The sequence below is a fragment of the Protopterus annectens genome, chromosome 11.part0, assembly GCF_019279795.1.
Source record: "Protopterus annectens isolate FY-2018-M chromosome 11.part0, PAN1.0, whole genome shotgun sequence".
NCBI classification, from domain to species: domain Eukaryota; kingdom Metazoa; phylum Chordata; order Ceratodontiformes; family Protopteridae; genus Protopterus; species Protopterus annectens.
The window spans coordinates 849,437,739-849,456,890 of NC_056745.1; the positions used below are offsets into that span (position 1 = coordinate 849,437,739).

General features: G+C 37.5%; 1 protein-coding gene across 4 annotated transcripts in view; it reads left to right on the plus strand.

The window, feature by feature from the left end:
* CACNA2D1 (calcium voltage-gated channel auxiliary subunit alpha2delta 1) overlaps nucleotides 1-19,152 on the plus strand; it is a 3,475,830-nt gene that overhangs the window by 3,245,241 nt on the left and 211,437 nt on the right. The window lies entirely within an intron of this gene.

The following is a 19,152-nucleotide window of genomic DNA, read 5'->3' on the forward strand; positions in this document are numbered from 1 at the left end:
TATGTCAACACCCTCAAATCTTGCTTTCCTTTTTTATTTAACCCACCTGACTCCAAAGCACTGCATAGATTTGATGCTAACACTTTGCATTTGATTTTGTACTCAGCACTTTTAGATTCTAGTTTCAGTTACGTGCACTTCTGGTTGATGGAAAGTATTTATCCATGGTTGTACACACAGGACATATTTTAGTGATATTGTGAGCAATTTTGAAAGTTAGACAACATGTTTATAAAATGATGATATTATTCAATACATTTTAAATTAATCATTTTGTGGCACATTTGTAGCACACCAGTAACAGTGATTTAAATGCCAGTCCTGGCACTGGACATGCAAGACAGTTAAAGTATGAGTTATAGTACACTAGCGAATGAACAGACTAAGACAAGGGCATTGACTAGCTAAATAGATTACACAACAGCAGATGGTTTTGGAATACTAGGCTGAATAGCAAAGATTTGATTTCTAAGGCTGGATGCTGGCATGGTCATAACCAATTTTTTCTTTCTTTTCTATATGTATGCTTTCTGGGTTAAAACATATTTAGGTACACATATACAGTTAGCTATAGATTATTCTACAAAAATGTTGAGAGTATTATTTATCTTAGAACGCTCTAGATGACTGAATATAAAGTTGATTGTATCATTCCTTTGGAGAGATTCACTTTGGTCATTGGGTGGGGAGGCAGGACAACCAATACCTGTCTTTAACAAATTATGTATCTTTTGCAGAAGTTTGGAAATCTATAAACTGGACTGTATTCAATGTATCACAAATTGAAGAAGGCCTGTGCTATTAGAACTAAAGCAGGGTATTTTATGTGACAGCTGCACTCTCAATAGTAACAACAGTTTACATAACCAGCGCTATTTCTTTGCTTTACATGGTTTTATTTTATCTTTTCTCCAAATTTTTAATTAAGTAATGCTCTGTCAGCATTTTTTTTGCTCTTGTGTTCATAAATTGCAAGTTTCAAAAAGGAAACCATTTTTCTCAACATGATTTATGCTACAGATAAAACTGTGGTTCCTCATTGACCCTAGTTTCTGCAGTATGACTGAGCAGAACAAAGTAGAAGCACACACGTCACAGCTGGCTGAAGCTTTAGTCAGATTTTAGACACAGGTCAGTTGTACCTGTCCTAAATGTTAACATGAGAATGAAAGCCATGTCCACTTATGGTCAGACTAAGCAGTTTGCTTAGTTAAACCAGTTAGTGGAGTGCTAGAAATGTGTAATGTCTGTATAATGCAACAAAGCAGCAACCTTGGAGGTGGTGCCTGTTTTAGTTTAAAAAGTCAAATTTAACCATTGTCTTGGGTCTGCTTTTCCTTTAGATAAAGAAAATGTCCTTACTTCATTATAAACCAGATGTGTTTAGATATGGGAACTATTAGCTGAGGAGGATTATAACATTATAATGAAAGATATCAAAATGATATATATATATATATATATATATATATATATATATATATATATATATATATATATATATATATATATACATACAGTGGATAGAAAAAGTATACACACCCCTGTTAAAATGCCAGGTTTTTGTGATATAAAAAAAATGAGACTACAATAAATAATTTCAAAACTTTTCCCACCTTTAATGTGACCTATAACCTGTACAATTTAATTGAAAAACAAACAAATCTGTTGGGGTAAAAATATAAAAAATAAAAAATGTACAATAAGCTGGTTGCATAAGTGTGGACTCCCTTAAACTAATACTTTGTTGTGTGTGCACACCTTTAAACTAATACTTTGTTGAAGCACCTTTTGATTTAATTGCAGCATTCAGTCTTCTTGGGTACACACCTGCCATCAGTTAAAGAGACTGATTATCCCCAAATAAAGTTCAGCTATCCTAGTAGGATTTTCCTGACATTTACTCAGATGCCTGCTACTGCAAAAGCCATGGTTCACAGAGAGCTTACAAAGCATCAAAGGGATCTCATTTTTGAAAGGTATCAGTCAGGAGAAGGGTACAAAACATGTCCACAGGATTGGATATACCATGGAACACAGTGAAGACAGTCATCAAAAAGTGGAGAAAATATGGGACAATATTGATGTTGCAAAGAACTGGATGACACTCCAAAATTGATGAAAACTGGTCAGGGAGGCTGCCAAGAGACCTATAGCAACACTGAAGGAGCTGCAGGAAATTCTGGCAAGTGCTGGTTGTGTAGTACATGTGACAACAATCTCCCTTATTCTCCATATGTCTGGACTATGGAGTAGGGTTGCAAGACGGAAGCCTTTTCTTACACAGAAAAATATCCAGACCTGACTAAATTTGCAAAACAATGCACCACATCTCTCAAAAGCATGTGGGAAAATGTGTTGTCATCTGATGAAACCAAAGTTGAACTTTTTGGCTACAATTCCAAAAGGTACATTTGGTGCAAAAAAAAACATCACCCCATGGAGAAGCATGGTGGTGGCAGTATCATGCTTTGGGGTTGCTTTTCTTCAGCTGGAGCTAGGGCTTTAGTCAAGGTGGTGGGAATTATGAACAGTTCCAAATACCAGTCACTTTTAGCCTAAAACCTTCAGGCATCTGCTAGAAAGCTGAATATGAAGAGAAAATTCACCTTTCAGCATGACAATGACCCCAAGCATATATCCAAATCAACAAAAGAATGGCTTCACCAGAAGAAAATTAAAGTTTTGGAATGGCTCAGCCAGATCTCCGACCTAAATCCAATAGAAAATTGGTGGAGTGACCTGTAGAGGGCTCTGCACAAGAGATGCCCTCGCAAACTGACAGATTTGCAGCACTTTTGCAAGGAAGAGTGGGCATATATTGTCAAGTCAAGATGTGCCATGATGATAGACTCCTACGCAAGAAGACTAAATGCTGTGATTACATCAAAAGGTGCTTCAACAAAGTATTAGTTTAAGGGTGTGCACACTTATGCAACCTTTGTACATTTTTTTATTTCTTATATTTTTCCCTTAACAAATTTGTTTATTTTTCTGTTGAATTGTACAGGTTATAGGTCATATTAAAGGTGGGAAAAGATTTGTGGTTTCATTTTTAACAGGGGTGTGTACACTTTTTATATCCACTGTATGTATATATATATATATATATATATATATATATATATATATATATATATATATATAGTCATTTTGTGTACAACACTGTTCAATTTGGAGTAGACTGTTTTCATTGTAAGTTGAGAGAAAACCTCCAACATACAAATATTAGCAAAATAAAAGTAAAAGTGCTAAAAGATAAAGAAGAAGCACTTCAAAATGTGCAGAATTAAAAAAAAATACATGTTATTCATAGCTATTAACTATGTAAGATTACAACACTTAAAAAACAGCTTTTAACAGCTAGTGTGCATTATTCAGCAATACAAGACTAAAGACATGCTGTTTACCAAGGGCAATATTAACACGCAAGTATGTAGTGGGTAATTATTTTTAAGAGAATATCCAGCTATTGAGCAATTCTGAGAAAATTTTAAAATGCATAATTATATCAGATAAGATTTGAATTATGATGTATCAGTTAGCCAGAATGTTTCATGGTACTTAATTCCTGAAAGATTATTGCATTGTACCAGTACATCTGACTATATCTTTTATTCTTGAAGTTTCTGATGAAGTGGTCTAGAGTGCAGATATAGGAAAGTGACTAATTCCTGTCTTTGTATTAGTTTAACAATACCACGCTGCTGCACATTTATATGTTACTTGTGAAGCTGGCGACTTTGTGATACACAAGAGCTTTTGATTCTTATCCATTTCACTGGATACACATCATATATTTATTACACTGTAACATCTGTATTGAGCCTCTAATTGTGAACTTTTTATAGAGTAGTAGAATTACCGTTTGTATGTATGAGATGTTCATTAAACATGTATGCTTTACGTTGTCTAACTGCGAAGAAAACCAGCAACAATGAGAATGTTTCTCTTTGTTGGTTTCATGTTATTTATTTATTTTTATTTTATTTGCTGTTTTTGTTTGACAGGATAGTCCATTGGACCACAAGGAGCCCGTTTTCAATGGAGTCCCGGGGAGAATAGCTCCAGAAAAATACAAATACACATTACACATTATAACATAGGAATACAAAGTACACTTGAGAAGTAAATCTGTCAAATTATAGAATATGAGAACAAATAGTACAATACAATAGCAGAAACATTTTTTATTTTTTTTTTTTGTTACAACAGTGCCAGTTCATTGAGCATTTAACAAAATTCATACCATTTGATTAACTATTAATTAGTGGTATCACAGTTGTTAATCCACCAGGTTGCTAGAGATGTGAACTATAGGAAGCTATTATGAGATATTTAGTAGTTTGTAGAGAATAAGTTGTAATGCTGGAAGGATTAAGTAGGATGGGAGCAGGAGCACTCCCATAGTGAGGTTAGGTGTGAGTGAAGTAAAGTTTTGAATGAGGAGAGAATACTAGTGGTATGGATGAGGGATGGGAGAGAATTCCAGAGGCTTGCTAGACAGAAAGACATTAGATGTTTCCCAGCTGGATGTATAGGTTTATGCAGTTTAATTAGCTTTTGGGAAATGAATCTGAAAAGTCGATCAGGTTCATACACTTTAAAGGTAGTGGCAAGTCAGAGACTGAAAGAGGGTTTGTAAATGAGTTTGTGTGCTTGGATGAGTTGGATATAGGTAAGGAAATTGGGCAGCTCAAGGCAGTTTAGTTGATGAAGGGAAGTTCAGTGGTAGGAGGTGGCTTTATGACCTGTTGCGAATTTTGATATCTTGTTGTAGCAGGACGAGAGTTTTGTTTTGAGAGAGGATTGCAGGTTGTTGAGGATAAATGCACCATATAGGAGGGATGGGATGAGATATGTGTTTGCTAGGATGAGCTTGGTGGAGGGAGAGATGTAGTGATTGTGGCGGTAAAGCATGCCAATTTTTTGTGAGGTTTTTTTGATATTTACTTGTAAATGGTTATCAAACTTTAGTTGATCATCAATGAACACTTCTAGTAGTTTGGCATTGGAAACTATTTCTAGGGGAGTATTGCTTTGGCTGATGATTAAGAATTACTGCTTATCTAGGGTGGTGGATTTGGAGGTGGTGAATATCATAAGTTTAGTTTTAGTTGCATTGAGTGCTAGATGGTTGTCTAGCATCCATTGCTCAGTGGAGGAGAAGGTGTTTTCTGTTAATTTAGTTAGAGTGGGGATATAAGGGGAGGAGCAGATTATGGCAGAATCATTGGCATATTGGATGAGGCTGGAGTTAGGAATGGCTTGGTAGAAGTCATTTATGAATATAATGAATAGTAGGGGACCTAAAATAGAACCTTAGGGGACACCTGTGGGAGTATTAAGGAAAGGTGAGTTGGCTTTTTTTATCTGACTTCTTGTTGCCTATTAACTGGAGAACCAATTGATATAGGAATGGGATAGATTTAGTTTGGAGAGTTTAGTAAGAAGAAGGCTATGAGAAATGGCGTTAAATGCCTTAGAGAGGTCTAGGATGGTGGACATGATATGGCCAGACTCACGGGCTTTCTTGACTAATTCTAGGAAGGAGAGGAGAGTGGTGGAGGTGCTATGACCTGGTCTAAATCCATGTTGCACGGAGGTGAGAAGCTGGTTGTTAATGAGATAGGGTAACAGTTGTAGATGGATACATTTTTCAAGTAGTTTAGAAATGGGGGATAAGATAGCAACTGGCAGAAGTTTGGAATGTTGTTGTTGCCCCCGTTGTGGAGTGGGATAATGAAGGCCTTTTTCCAGAGTTGTGGAACCTGGCATTCCTGGAGTATATGATAGTCTAGAATGCCACAAAACTTTTCCTCACATTCCTTTCTCTCACTTTTCATGCTTTTATTGACATACTGTTAGGTCTGGAGTTCTCAGGACTGGGCCTACTTCCTCTTTTGTGTAGCAGAACAACTCTACTATATCCTTTGTCGATTTATGTAACATTTACCCTTTTTGTTGAGGGATTATGACAAACACTAGGCAGAGGACAGCTGAATGTGGCAAGAATGAGACTTGGCATGTGACTTCTGAGAATGTTTGAATGACTGATGTCGATCCAGGGAAGGGCAGTATCAAAAGTTAAATTGTCTGTTGACGAATGTTGAAATGTTAGGGAAACTGGAAACAGTAAGAATGGGTGACATTGTGACATAACAACCTGACATGAAACTAACTTATGCAGCACAAGGTTTGCCACGTGCCCCATCTTGTTTAATATTACTTCACACATTCGCGCATATGCATATGTGGGATATGGATGGAGAGATGATAAGTCAGCAAGCAAAGGAGAGTAATATTGCTGGAAATTAATTCAGCCTCAAGGCTTGATGAGTACTTTATCGAGGTGGACCCTGTTTTTCACGAAGTCTCACCAAGATGACACTGACTGTATTTTAGGGTCTATATTACATGTTCGACAGCTTAGGTTGTCGAATGTCTAAACATCAACACCTAAGTGTCAAAACCTTAAAATCTTGAACAGCCATTCTTTCCTTGGGAAAGAATTCGCTAGGCCATCGTGAAATAAATCTTCTGAACCCAAACATAATGGGGGGGCTTCACCCCCCACACCTCCTGATGTGAGGGGCTGTGCCTCCCACACACCCCTAACTAAATATAGCAACTCTGAGATCTCTTTGCTTTGGGGAAAGGGCAAATCCCTGATAACGGCCAAGCAAATTCTTTCCTGAGTAAAGAATTTGCGTATGTGGCCATTTGCGATTTTAAAGTTTCGACACTTAGGTGTCGATAATTAGGCATTCGACAACCTAAGCTGTTGAACATCTAATAGGAACCCATATTTTATATGGCGATATATATAATGGACAGAAGTAGTTTAAAAAATAAAAAAAGATAGCTGAGAGCACAAGACTCATGACAAAAAAGTGCACAATCCTACTAGGTGCTCTGATGCCAAGACTGGAAAAAATGACAGTGTAGAATCCGCAAACACAGAAACATTCCTTCAATGGGGCTAGGCCAGGCTGAGGGGCAGGACCCTCCCCCATTGCAGAAGAAAGCAGAAAGCAGCAGTCCACAAAAATCACAAAAGATGATAGGCCAAAAAAGAGCCAAAAAGTTGATAGAGTGGACTATTGAGGATAAGAAAGAAATTATGTATTGTTACTATTCTGCAAGAAGCCTAGCATTTCCAGACAGAAGGTATACAAAAAGATTAAGAAAGAAATTAGAGATAAAAATGCTTCCACAAGAAAAATTGTCAGAAGCTTCAAATAAAAATGTATGTTCATTAGTACAACAGGATTTATGAAAAAAATTATATAGACCAAGAAACTTTGGGCCATTTGGAAAAACAAGTGACTGAGAAGTCCAGAAATTTAAAGAACAAAATTTAGAGAAATTTGAATGGTATAAGAAAGAAATATGGCCATGGGAAATAGAGAGATCTGATATGGTGCAATATTTATGCAAAGGAGAAAGCTAAATTAATTAACACAAAAAAGGCAACCCCAAAGATATTTGAAGAGAAATACAGGCAAAGACATTCACAATAAAAAAAAAAGATCACAAAGAGAGAGCACAGAACAGAAGCTTATTAAAGTAAAAAAATAGAAGATGAAGTTATGGAACACTTGTGAAGTTAAGGACTTAGTGCATAACACAGGTTACATCACAGCATGATGAAACAAAGAGTCCCCAAAGTAAGGAGAAACAGGAGGAGCAGGAGACATCTGAAGAAGAAATATGGTCATGGGAAAGAAAAATAGATTTGATATGATTGCATTTTTTATACAAAGGAGAACACAAAACTAATCAATACAAAAAGAGCAGCACAAAAGATATTTGAAGAGAAATCCAGCAAAGGAATCCAGACATGATACATTTTACAACACAAAAAATAAGAAAACAAAGAGGGAAAGTAGAATGGAGGATTAGTAATGGAGAAGTTAAAGAAATAGAAACTGAGGTTATGGATTACCTGTGAAGTGAAGGATTTAGTATAGAAAATCTAACTCAGATAGCATCACATCAGTATAGAGTGATGAATCCCAGATTAAGGAGGAACCAGTAGAGTGGGAAACACTTGCCATATACTTTGGAGTCTTTCATAGGAAATCAGTACAAGTCTTCGGTTGAAGTTGCACAGCAAGAGAAGAAACAGGTAGCTGTGGCAACTCTTGACACAGTCAATGTTGTGGAGTGATGGTGCAGTAAGCTCCCATAAGAAAGAACAATGGATGACAGAATGAAACTCAGGAGAATGTGGCGCAGGATGATGCTCTGGAACTTTCTGTAGAATGCCTGAAGGAAATGGAGAACAAAGAATATGCCCTCAGTTTACAAAAAAATGATGTAAGAGAACAGTTGCTTGATTTAATAGAAATGGGCAGACAATCATATTAAGATCAATGAAAGAAACAGACTACAGAAAGTCAATAAAACTCAAAAAGTTAGATGTTTGATAAAACAAATGAACACAGTAATTAGGACTGTCCATAGAGACTCATGTGATATAGCAGAATTAAATAGGATATATTAATTTACAGCTGCATTAATAACAGATAAAATCTTACCATAAAAACATGGAATAGTAGGGAAAGGAAGGGGGGAAACCAAATGTTGTCATGTTAAAATTGAATAGGGAAAATTATAAAGCAATTAAGATAGGAAGTGTCATTGTTAGAAAAGTATAGAAGATGGAGTAGATCAACAAAAATACTCAGAAAGACGTGATAAAAGCAATGCACAGTATCAGAAAATATCAGGATCTATCGTGCACTATCACAAATAATAAACTAAAAATATCAGGGCAGGCAGAAAAGCTTTGAAGATATGCAGATAAATGTAAAGGAAAAGTATAAAAAAATAATTTATTGATGACCCAGAAATGTTCTGTAGAGAATTGGGAGGTTATTCAAAAGGAACTGAAACACCACCAAAAAAGAAAATATATACATTTTGGAGAAATATCTATGAAGATCCTGTTGAACATACTATAGGTGCTAAATGGATAGAAGTAAAAGAAAGAATAAGATGTCAAAATGCACAAGATATGAAATGGGATAAAGTGATGGCCACAGAGATTGAAACAAAGTTAAGAAAAACTCCTAACTGGGAAACCCCAGGACCTGATGCACTACCTAACTTCAGGCTAAATGTATTAACATTTTTTGCATTAAGATTTAGTCATGAGTAAGAACTATTTATATGCTCACCCCGAACACACACCAGTCTGGTTAACAACAGGAAAAACAATACTCCCACTTAAGAGTGAACCTGCAAGCTATCCTAAAAACTATAGACCGATAACTTGTCTTCCAATGACATATAAACTATACACTGGAATTGATGCTGACAGAGTTTATAGTCATTTAGAAGAAAAGTCAGTCATGGCAGTAGAACAAAAGGGTAATAAAAGAAAGTCATATGGAACAAAGAATCATTTGCTATTAAATAAAGTCTTAATGAAAAACTGTAAAAAGGGGAAACAATAAGTTTGGCATGGCTAGATTACAAAATAACATTTGGCAGTATCCGAATTCATGATAAAAAAATTGCTTAAAAATGTATAAGATACACCCTACACTGATTGATTACATTACAGTGACCATGAAACAGTGGCAAACCACTTGCAATTAAGCCATGATAAAGGACAAATTATTAGTCCGCAGTTTAAAATTCAAAGGGGAATTTTTCGGGGTGTCTCTCTGTCACCACTGCTCTTTTGTTTTGCCCTTAAACCATTAAGCTGTCTTCTTCACAGATTAGGTCACGGCTAATATTTGTCTCCCAGAAAACAACAAAGCATAAAGACTTCTCATCATCTTTTTGTAGATGCTTTAAAACTGCATAGTTCATCAGATGAGGAACTTAAAGCACAACTGCAGGTGGTCAAAACTTTTTCAGATGATATAAGAATGTCGTTTGGTCTGGATAAATGTTCAGAAGCCACCTTTAAAGCAGGAAAACTGTCACACCAACACATCAGTTTATGACAGGAATATGATATAAAAGAACTTGAGCAAGAGGAAGAGTATAAATATTTGGGAATTGCTGAAGGCTCAACAATAAGACATGAACAAATGTAAATAAAACTTAGTAAGGAATATTTTAGAAGACTAAAATTAATACTGAAAACAGCAATGACATCTATGAACAAAGTTTAAGCTATAAACCAATTTATCTTCCTGTCCTAACTTACGGTTTTGGAGTGACTGACTGGCCTCAAAAGGTGTTGGATAGGTTGAACAGGAAAATAAGAAGGATGTTTCATGATAATCAAATGATTTGTAAAATTCATTGCCCACCAAGACTATAGATTCCCCATTCTGAAGGAGATGTGGGCCTCCTTGAAATTCATTACATGTATAGATCTGCATATCTGCTGACCTCACAAGACCAAATGTAGTGAAAGTTATGAAACATGAGGAGAATAAGTCTAAGATGACTTCCCTGCTTAGTTTAGCTGAAGCATATCAGTGTCAAATGGGAGTGGAAATCAAACCTGAAGTAGACAAATATCAGGCAGCAAATGAATGTGCCAAATAACAAAAGAATGAATATAAGGTGAAGGATCAGATGAGAAGGCAAGAAATGTGGAAACTGCATAAATATAGCTGCAAGTATAGGAAACTCTTGGAGTAACCTCATGTTGATCAGGACTGAATGCAGGAATGGTTAAGGAGAGGTGAATTTAAAACAAAAGATGAAAGGTTAATATTGGAGGCCCAAGATAGTGGGCTACATCCACACTGGTTTACAAAGACTATTGAACATGTAGGAAAAACAGACAAATTTAGGTTTCATAAAACAGAATTGGAAAGAGTCGCACACCTTATTTCTGGTTGTGGTATACTAATTGCAGAAGGACTAAGAATAATAATGTGGCAAGATTGTTGCATTGTGAGTTGTTTAAACATTATAGCACCGAAGTAGCTGAAAAACACTGGAAACATGAGCCACAAAGCCTCATAGAAAATGATAAGCTTTATATCACATGAGATCATCCATTACCAACAGTTAAAAAAATGGATGCGAGAAAACCAAATATTGTAGTCCATGAAAAGAAGGTAAAAGTAGCATTGATTACTGAAATTGCTACACTCAGTTACTACAGTGTCTCGCATACAGAAGGACACAAAGTCATAAAATACCAGGAGGATTTGCATGCAGAAACAAGAACAGTTTGAAAGAAAGATACCCACATAGTTCCAGTAGTAAGTAGTAGGAGCAACAGGTCTTATAAAAAATAATTTACAATCATACTTAAATATGTTACCAATACATGCAACTCCATAAGAATTGCAGAAGGAGTCATTACTGGGCACATTGCGGGTACTGCAAATATCACTTCTGTCTAACATAAAAGATTGAAATAGCACTAATTTCATAAACTTTAATCATACTTTGACTTGGAAATGGGGCCCATTCTCATCATGGTATTAGAAACCCAAAAGACTTGGGGAAATTAAAAAAAGAGAGAAGGCGTATGTAAAGTTCCCAGTAGCATATTTTCCTAACATGTATAATTATCCATGCCACAAAAGATGTATATATACTTTGCTAATGAATGGAATTGGACCATTTATGTCTTTTTAATAAGGATTCCTGGTGTGGTATAATGTGTTAATGTAGTATGCAATGGTTTGGAAATTTAACAGACATAAAAAGTAAAGTACCTCCATTGTAACTGCATACATGTACTCACTAGAAGGTAACTACCAAGATTTGTTTTGTTGGTCATGTGTACACCACAATTTTGGAACTCTACATAGTGCAACAACATTTGTTTTTATATTTACAAATCTGTGTTACTAACACTGCATTGTCAGCAATGGAGATTCTGCATCATAGTAGCAGATGATGGCCTATTGTATCACAGGTTTGGTGACTCAGTTTGATGCATGACAGTTTGCCCTTCTTGCACTGAACATAGCTTCAGTTTTGGTGGTCTTGTCTCCCCTGTCTGAAAACTGTTCCAGAGGTCAAGCACCCTGTTTTGTTCTTCTACGAATGTCTGGAGCAGTATTGTAAGTTGCAAAGAAGTTACAACATCTACTGAGGATGGTAATGAACTCATTGTTCCCTGACGTTATAAGATTTCATGTCCAAGAAAAGCCAGCCACCTGCTACCAAGGATTGCTCCCAAAACTGGTTGGGTGCATACTGAAGATGTTGGTGAGGATTGCTAATGTAACATATACCTTAACAATATATCCTTAAAAGAACACAGTTTCGTGTTATAAATTGTAGTAGCTGTATGATCTTAGTGTGGGAGAAATCCTGACATAGTGTGTTGAGGACATATTTTTATTTCAATTGCAGGAGGGTAGTTAAGAACTAAGATCTGTTTAAGCTTCATTACAAAAGCACTGTCAGTGTGTATCTGCTGACCAGTCTATGATGATGTGACTGCTGACAGAGTAATTGACAATACACAAGTTGCAGCCATTTTGGAGGAAATGGGGCAAAGCCTTTTTATGTGCTGTGTCAACATTTTCTGAAAATTGTATACACTGAATGCCAGATTTATTAGACCTGAATTTTCAGTGAATACTTGTCCAGCTGTTTTAAAAGTAGATCACAGCCCTCCTGGGACATAAAAGTGACAGTTAACAGGACCAACTTCGCAGTGTCATCCCTGGTAGAATGCCCATTTAATGAATGTAACTGGTGGCACTCATTGCGTGTCATGGGAAACATTCCTTCCATATGGAGGAAGCAGAGCTTTTACATGTCTTGCATGTGCTCCAAGGTTGTAATGACAACATTTGTGATGCTGTCTTTGGTTGTGGTGACTCTATGCATAAACAATTCCTTAAGCAAAGGGAGGTGCTACACTAAGAAGTCCCTTACAGCCTGGATGTTGTCAGCTGTGGCTGCAAACCCATACTTTTTGTCTTAGTCACAGACTGTGTCAGGACTTTCTGTAGTAGGAGGGAATATACAACCGCACTGGCCACTATAGACAGTATGTCTTGTACCACCTTGCATGGTGTGCTGCTGCTGCAGGAAGTGCTTTACTGTTGTTTGTTCTCCAGTATTGTGACTGCTGTACAGTGGAGTGCTACACAGTATGGTCAGTCCAGTGTCCCATATGAACTGGCCCTCCTTGTCCATAGTCTGTGTAAATACCCTTTCCCCACATCTCCTGCTGGCCTTGCACATGCAGCACCAGTACATGTTGTTGCTTCATGCCTTATCCTGCATGCAAATGTATTCCATCCTTTTTATGACTGGCTTCAATAATTTATATCTACCTTTATTTATGGCCCCATAATGTAAGCATTAGTCGAGTTACCCTCGTCTATGTAAGGTGCATCCATGACTATCTATTTCTAGGCTTCTTGTTTCTTTCTGTATGGATCGTCAACCTAAAATAATCTATACTCAACCCAGCAATATCTTTTTTTCTGTAGCACAGCTTCACAAGATCAGGAACTGTGTATGCAAAGCCAGAAATCTACCTTTGTAAATTCTACATTTTCCAGTATGCTTGAAACCGACCTTCTTTTTATAGCAGTGTCAAAAACAAAAAACAAAAAAAAACAGGCAGTCTGCATACCTTAATTGCCTCTCCGTTTTGCTTCTCCACAATTGCACCAATCTTCCACCTCATGACATACATTAACTAATCTGGCTGCCACCATCATGCACCCTGTGATAGTCCATACTAAGTTGTGGTACCTTACTTTCTCTCTTTATTAAGTGAATAACAAGGAGCACTCACTTCACTGAAGTGGTTTCACCAGTTGCCTGACTTCACCTTAGAAAGCATTGCAGTATTGGCAAGTGCTTAATCTGTTCTTTTAGAGAAATAAAGTCTATTCTTCCCTTGTGTAACACTTAAATCTACTGTTTGCACCATCAGACTAAAGCAGTTAAAGGAGCATTGTTATCTCCAGAGTAGCACTTAAGTCTTTTTTTGCTGATTCAAAATAAAAATAAAATCACCTAATCGTTTAGTGTATCATATGTTTGTTAGACTGCATGGCATCAATCAGTTATTAACATTTTTGACAAGCAGTAAAGACTCCTGTGCTCTTATGTGAGCACCACTGCCCTCTGCTGTTGTTAGATAGGAAGTGTTCTTTCTCTGCCATTGTTTTACCTTCCATTGCTCAAGCTTTTGTGTAGCTTCCCTGCTGTAACTATCTTTGTCCTGTGACATTCTCTGAAGTTTTGCTGCAAATGCACACAATTGCTGTTCCATTGTTTGTTTTTTCTTAGTTTAGTGGTTAGAAGTACTGATGCAGCAGTACAGTGAAGTGTGGTTCCAGTTTGCTGATTTAATATTAAAGCAGTTTCCTGGCTGCAATGTACCCTGACAGGGCTCTGCTCAGTTACTAGCATACTAATAAGTGCTGCAGTCACTCCTGGCTCTGAAATGTGTTTTGCAGCTGCTGTTTAGTCTGTGCTGGTGAACCTACACCAGAAAGGGCACAAATACAAAATCCTGCCACTGTAGTGTGATGGGCTCTTGGGAGACATGCTATCCCAAACTTAATCATAGAGAGAGAGAAAGAGAGAGAGAGGATGGAAAGCAGTGCAGAGATGATACACTCAAAAGATGCTGAGAACAGTTGGAGGGATAGCTGAAAAGACAGATAAAGTTCACTAGGTGAAGACTCATAATGTACAGTCAGACGTTGGTATAATGGCTAAGGTGCTTACCTGACAAGCACAAGGTACACCATTCATTTCTCACTATTAAAAGGGCTGCAAGCTTTGTACTAAGCTATGCAACAGTCTATATCAACTTAGCTAAGTACTTTTTATTGTTTATTTTTGTATTATAGACAAAATTTACAGAAAATGAAATGAAATCCCCTACCTGCTAAGTTCTAGATAACAAAACCATGCACACACACAGCTTATTTTCAAATGCCAAGATACCAGCTTGTATCAGTAGTCTGTTATTTATGTAAAAGCATGCAGTATTGGAACCCTCAGTACATTTTTTAGCAGAAGAAAAATCTCATTCTCCAGGTGAGACCATATAACATTTGACATTTTCTAACAATGACCATCTTTTACCATCAGTCCAAATGCTTGCATTCATAATAGAAAACCTAGCAGATGATAAGACATTGTTTAAGATGAAAATAAACCTAAGCACATGGTTTTATTGTACCTGTCAGATGCATACACCAGAGAGATAATTAACCTAATTCTAAATGAATGATGTACTTAGATTCATACCTTAGTTTAAGGTACAGTAAGGTACAAGTCTTAGATAGATGCTTCTCAAACTGCTGTGCATTAAGTATGGATATTTTGGCTTCTTACTTTGAACTTTCATATAACCTGGATTCTTATGTGATGTGTATGAGCTGTAATGTGATATAAATAAATAAAATCCCTACAAGAAAGTAAGTGGTCTTTTCTCTGGCACTTCATTAGTACATGAGAACATGGTGACAATACCTCCAGGGGAAAAAACAGGCTGCAGAGTTTGTGCAAAATTGCTGAGTTAAACCTTGCATAACCTCAGGCACGGATTCATACACAAGTGATGTGCACATTCCTAGTGCTATTATTTTAGGAGTTTGCTGTATGAAGTCCCAGAGAACCAGTTAGAGTTGTTGACCACTATGAGAATAGTAGTACATTGAACAGGGCTGTCAACAGACAAACTAATGGGGGTATACAGAGTAAAGGGGAACCCTGTTCATCATGTAAATGGAGATGAAATGGGATAAATAAAAATGCAGGAAAGGTGAGAAGAGCAAGCAGATGTGGACACTGAAGGATAACTATAAGACATGAAGGGTGGGGAAAGGAAGATACATTTCTGGGGTGGATTGTGCTTCTTTTGTAATTAGTATAAAAGAAGGGTAGGTGAGAGAGGTATTGAGGAATGAATCTGAGATGAACAGGTGGAGAAAGTTAGGTAGCAGAGGCAAGAAAGGATAGCTGCGGTCGAGCTAGAGGGAAAACAGCAGTTAACAAAGCAGAGAAACATGCGACACAAAGACAGACAGAAGCAATATACATACAAAAGATGGGGAGGATAGTTGACAAGCGCATGCCTACAGAAGGCGGACATTTGGTGATGGAGATGGTTGGATTATGAATACAGAATGGAAAATGAAATTTAGTGAATGGAATATACCAAGAAAGGGGTTCCTGCACGTTTGACTGCCAGGATGGCAAAAGACTGTGGCATGATTCAAGTGGTTGGATGATACTATGACTCTGTGGCAGCCTGATTGGTGTGATCGGCCAGCTGCATGACTCCATCAATTGAAGGAGAAGGAACTGCATGTTGGCATTGCAGGCATCCAGTTCTCTATGCACATAGACAATAAATGGCCAGCCTCCATACTGATGCTAGGATGCAGAGACCCCTCTGTTTCACTTTCACCCCCTACTTTGGAGACAGATATGAAAGGTACCATTGACTTGTCCATTAGCCCACCTCTGAGTGGTAGACCTAGCAGCTATGGCTAAGCCAGTGCCAGATAGATAGTGCAGACCAAAGTAAGCATAGTCTTACCTCTGTGGTTCTCACAGCTTGACCTGCAGAAGGGTGACACAATGGGAAAAAGTATTACAAACTTATATCTCAATAAGCAATACAGTAAACTCTTGAGCAAAGGGAAACATTTACGAACCACATATCACACAATTCAGCAGTGTACTTTAGTGCAATATGCATGCAAATGCTGCAAGCAACAGCATACAGGTCACATGTTTTGTGTTAAATATGACATGCAGCCATCACATTGGTATGTATGGTTTGCCCATTGTGCACATGTAGCAATTCTCGGAAAGTATCACTATCTGACTTCATTAACATAACTTATTTTCTAAATGACCACTGTTAATGCAACATTAAGCACTGCTATCGTTTTGTATAATGCTTCTTACAAATGTCTGATTGGTATGTAGAAGAATATGACTACAGCTCTCTACACCTGAAACATTAAAGAATTAGGGAAGTAGTCCTGTCTGGTAAAGTAATCATCCACATCTATGCACTATGGTGGCTGTTGAGGAGAATGATGTGTATGTCTAGTTGTATGTATACATGGGACCCCGACACACTAGCATAATGTAGTGCTGTCATGTTCTGAACACAGGATACTGTGGGATTTACATGACAAGAGGGTTAGGGAGTTCCAGGACCATATGCAGAGGTTTGAATACTATACAAAAACAGGTGTTTGAATGTGAATAACAGTAATTGCTTCTGTCATCAATGTCCATAAAGGGTAGGGGGTGCCATAGTCATACTTATCTGTGTGCCACAGCATAAGAGATGCACTTACTAATTAATATGTGTTACCCTCAGGCAGTAACATAGTTAGGGCAGGGCGAGAGGGGCAACAGCCCCGAGTACAAAGTGTTGGGACCTGGGGGACATGATCAGTTGATCCTGATATTGTTACTGTAGCACTGGCATTTGCAGTCAAACCTGAGGGCAGTAACTCTCCATACATGGTCTAAACTGTAGCAACTATTTTCTAAGTTTGTAGCAAGCAGTTTGCTACAGTTTAAAAAAATTTTTTTTTTTTGTTTAACTAAGAGCCACATGCTCCAGGGATCTAAACCTTGTCATCACAATGAACAAAACATGCTGGAGGGATAGGTTCCTGATCCACAGACTCCCCATACTCTGGAATAGACTGCCCATACATGTCAAGCAGAGCACCTCCTTGGCCCTCTTCAAAAGGAACCTTGACAATTGGATGGGAGATAGGAAATTCACCCCAGGGATCATGTCGTTCGCACTGCTAGACAGGGGTCCAGGGAAGTAAATATTGTGGGAAGAAATAGCCAGGGAATTGTTATGGCTACACTTGTATAGACCCTAGGGCTGATAGCCTAGTACCAACCTATGATCCTATGAAACTATAAAACATGAGTGCCGAAGTACTCCCTGCAGAGGTGGGTAGAAACTGTTTCAACTGCAGCAAATGGTTTGTTACAGCTTAAAAGAAGAAATGTATTTTTTTTTCTTTACTAAAATATGTTAAAGGAGAATTGGGACAGGGCACAGAAATGTGACCTGAATGGTTAAGGTTAGGGCTAATGGTGTCATACATCTAACTATATGAAGATTATCACTTATGGCTTATTACAGTTAAGTGTGTGTGTATTTTTTTTTCCTTCAGTTAAAGAGCTGGTGGGGGGGCACTGGTTCATACCACTGGCCCAGGGTGCTAATTGAACCAGCTATGCTCCTGCTCTCAGGTATACAGGCACTGGCTTTGCTACCTGAGGGAAGCAGTACCTAGAAAAGTTCACAATCCTGGAGAACAAATAGCTATTTTAAGATCTCTGCACCAATGGAAGGTGCCTCATTGGCAAAAGTGATGTAGAAAGCCATTAAGGGACAACATTTGGCAGTGACTAGTGCAGGATATGAATGCTAGTAGAGGCCATGACAGGTGTCTACAAAAGTTGGAACTGAAGGTTAGCATTATGGCACTCCATGCAAAGGAAAATGAATAGGACATTACAAAATACTTCTCTGAAAATGAACTCTTGCAGGTTTGTAGACATTGAACTTTCTTTAAGTTTGAGACATTTAGACAATACAGTTGAGATTAATAACCATTATATCTGCAGCAGTTATGATGTGATATATGTTGGAAGTTGTGACAGCCTCTGTGTGAGTAAATCAACATGGAGGCTGTCAATCATACCTCTCAACCTCTTAGCACAAGAAATCTAGAGAAAGCCTAAAATAATTGGGGGGGGGGGGGGGCAATGACAGAAAAATAGGGACAGATTTTAAATACTGTTCTTATAAACTTAGAAAGCTGCGTAAATAATAGGATTTGTGTTAGTGTGCCTTTTCTAAAGGAAATGAAATCTGAAGCTTAAGTGTATGTATATCAGTCATCAGTGATTTGCTAGAAGAGAACGGATTTTATGAGATGCAGACCAAAAATAGGAGACGAAAATCTGTACATTCTGAGAAAATCTAAACAGTTGAGAGGTGTTCTGTCAAGGCAGATTTATGAATACATTTATGCTTCTTGGGCAGAGCCTGTAAATAATAGCAAGCACCTCCTCATGAAGAAAGAGCCAATTTAACCTAAAATAATTCATGATGAATTCAAAACATGTATTATATTCTTATTATAAAGGAATATTTGTCTAGCCGTCATAAAACTGATGGAATGTTACCCCAAGAACATCTCTGCCATCACTCGTATACTGTCCAGGCCA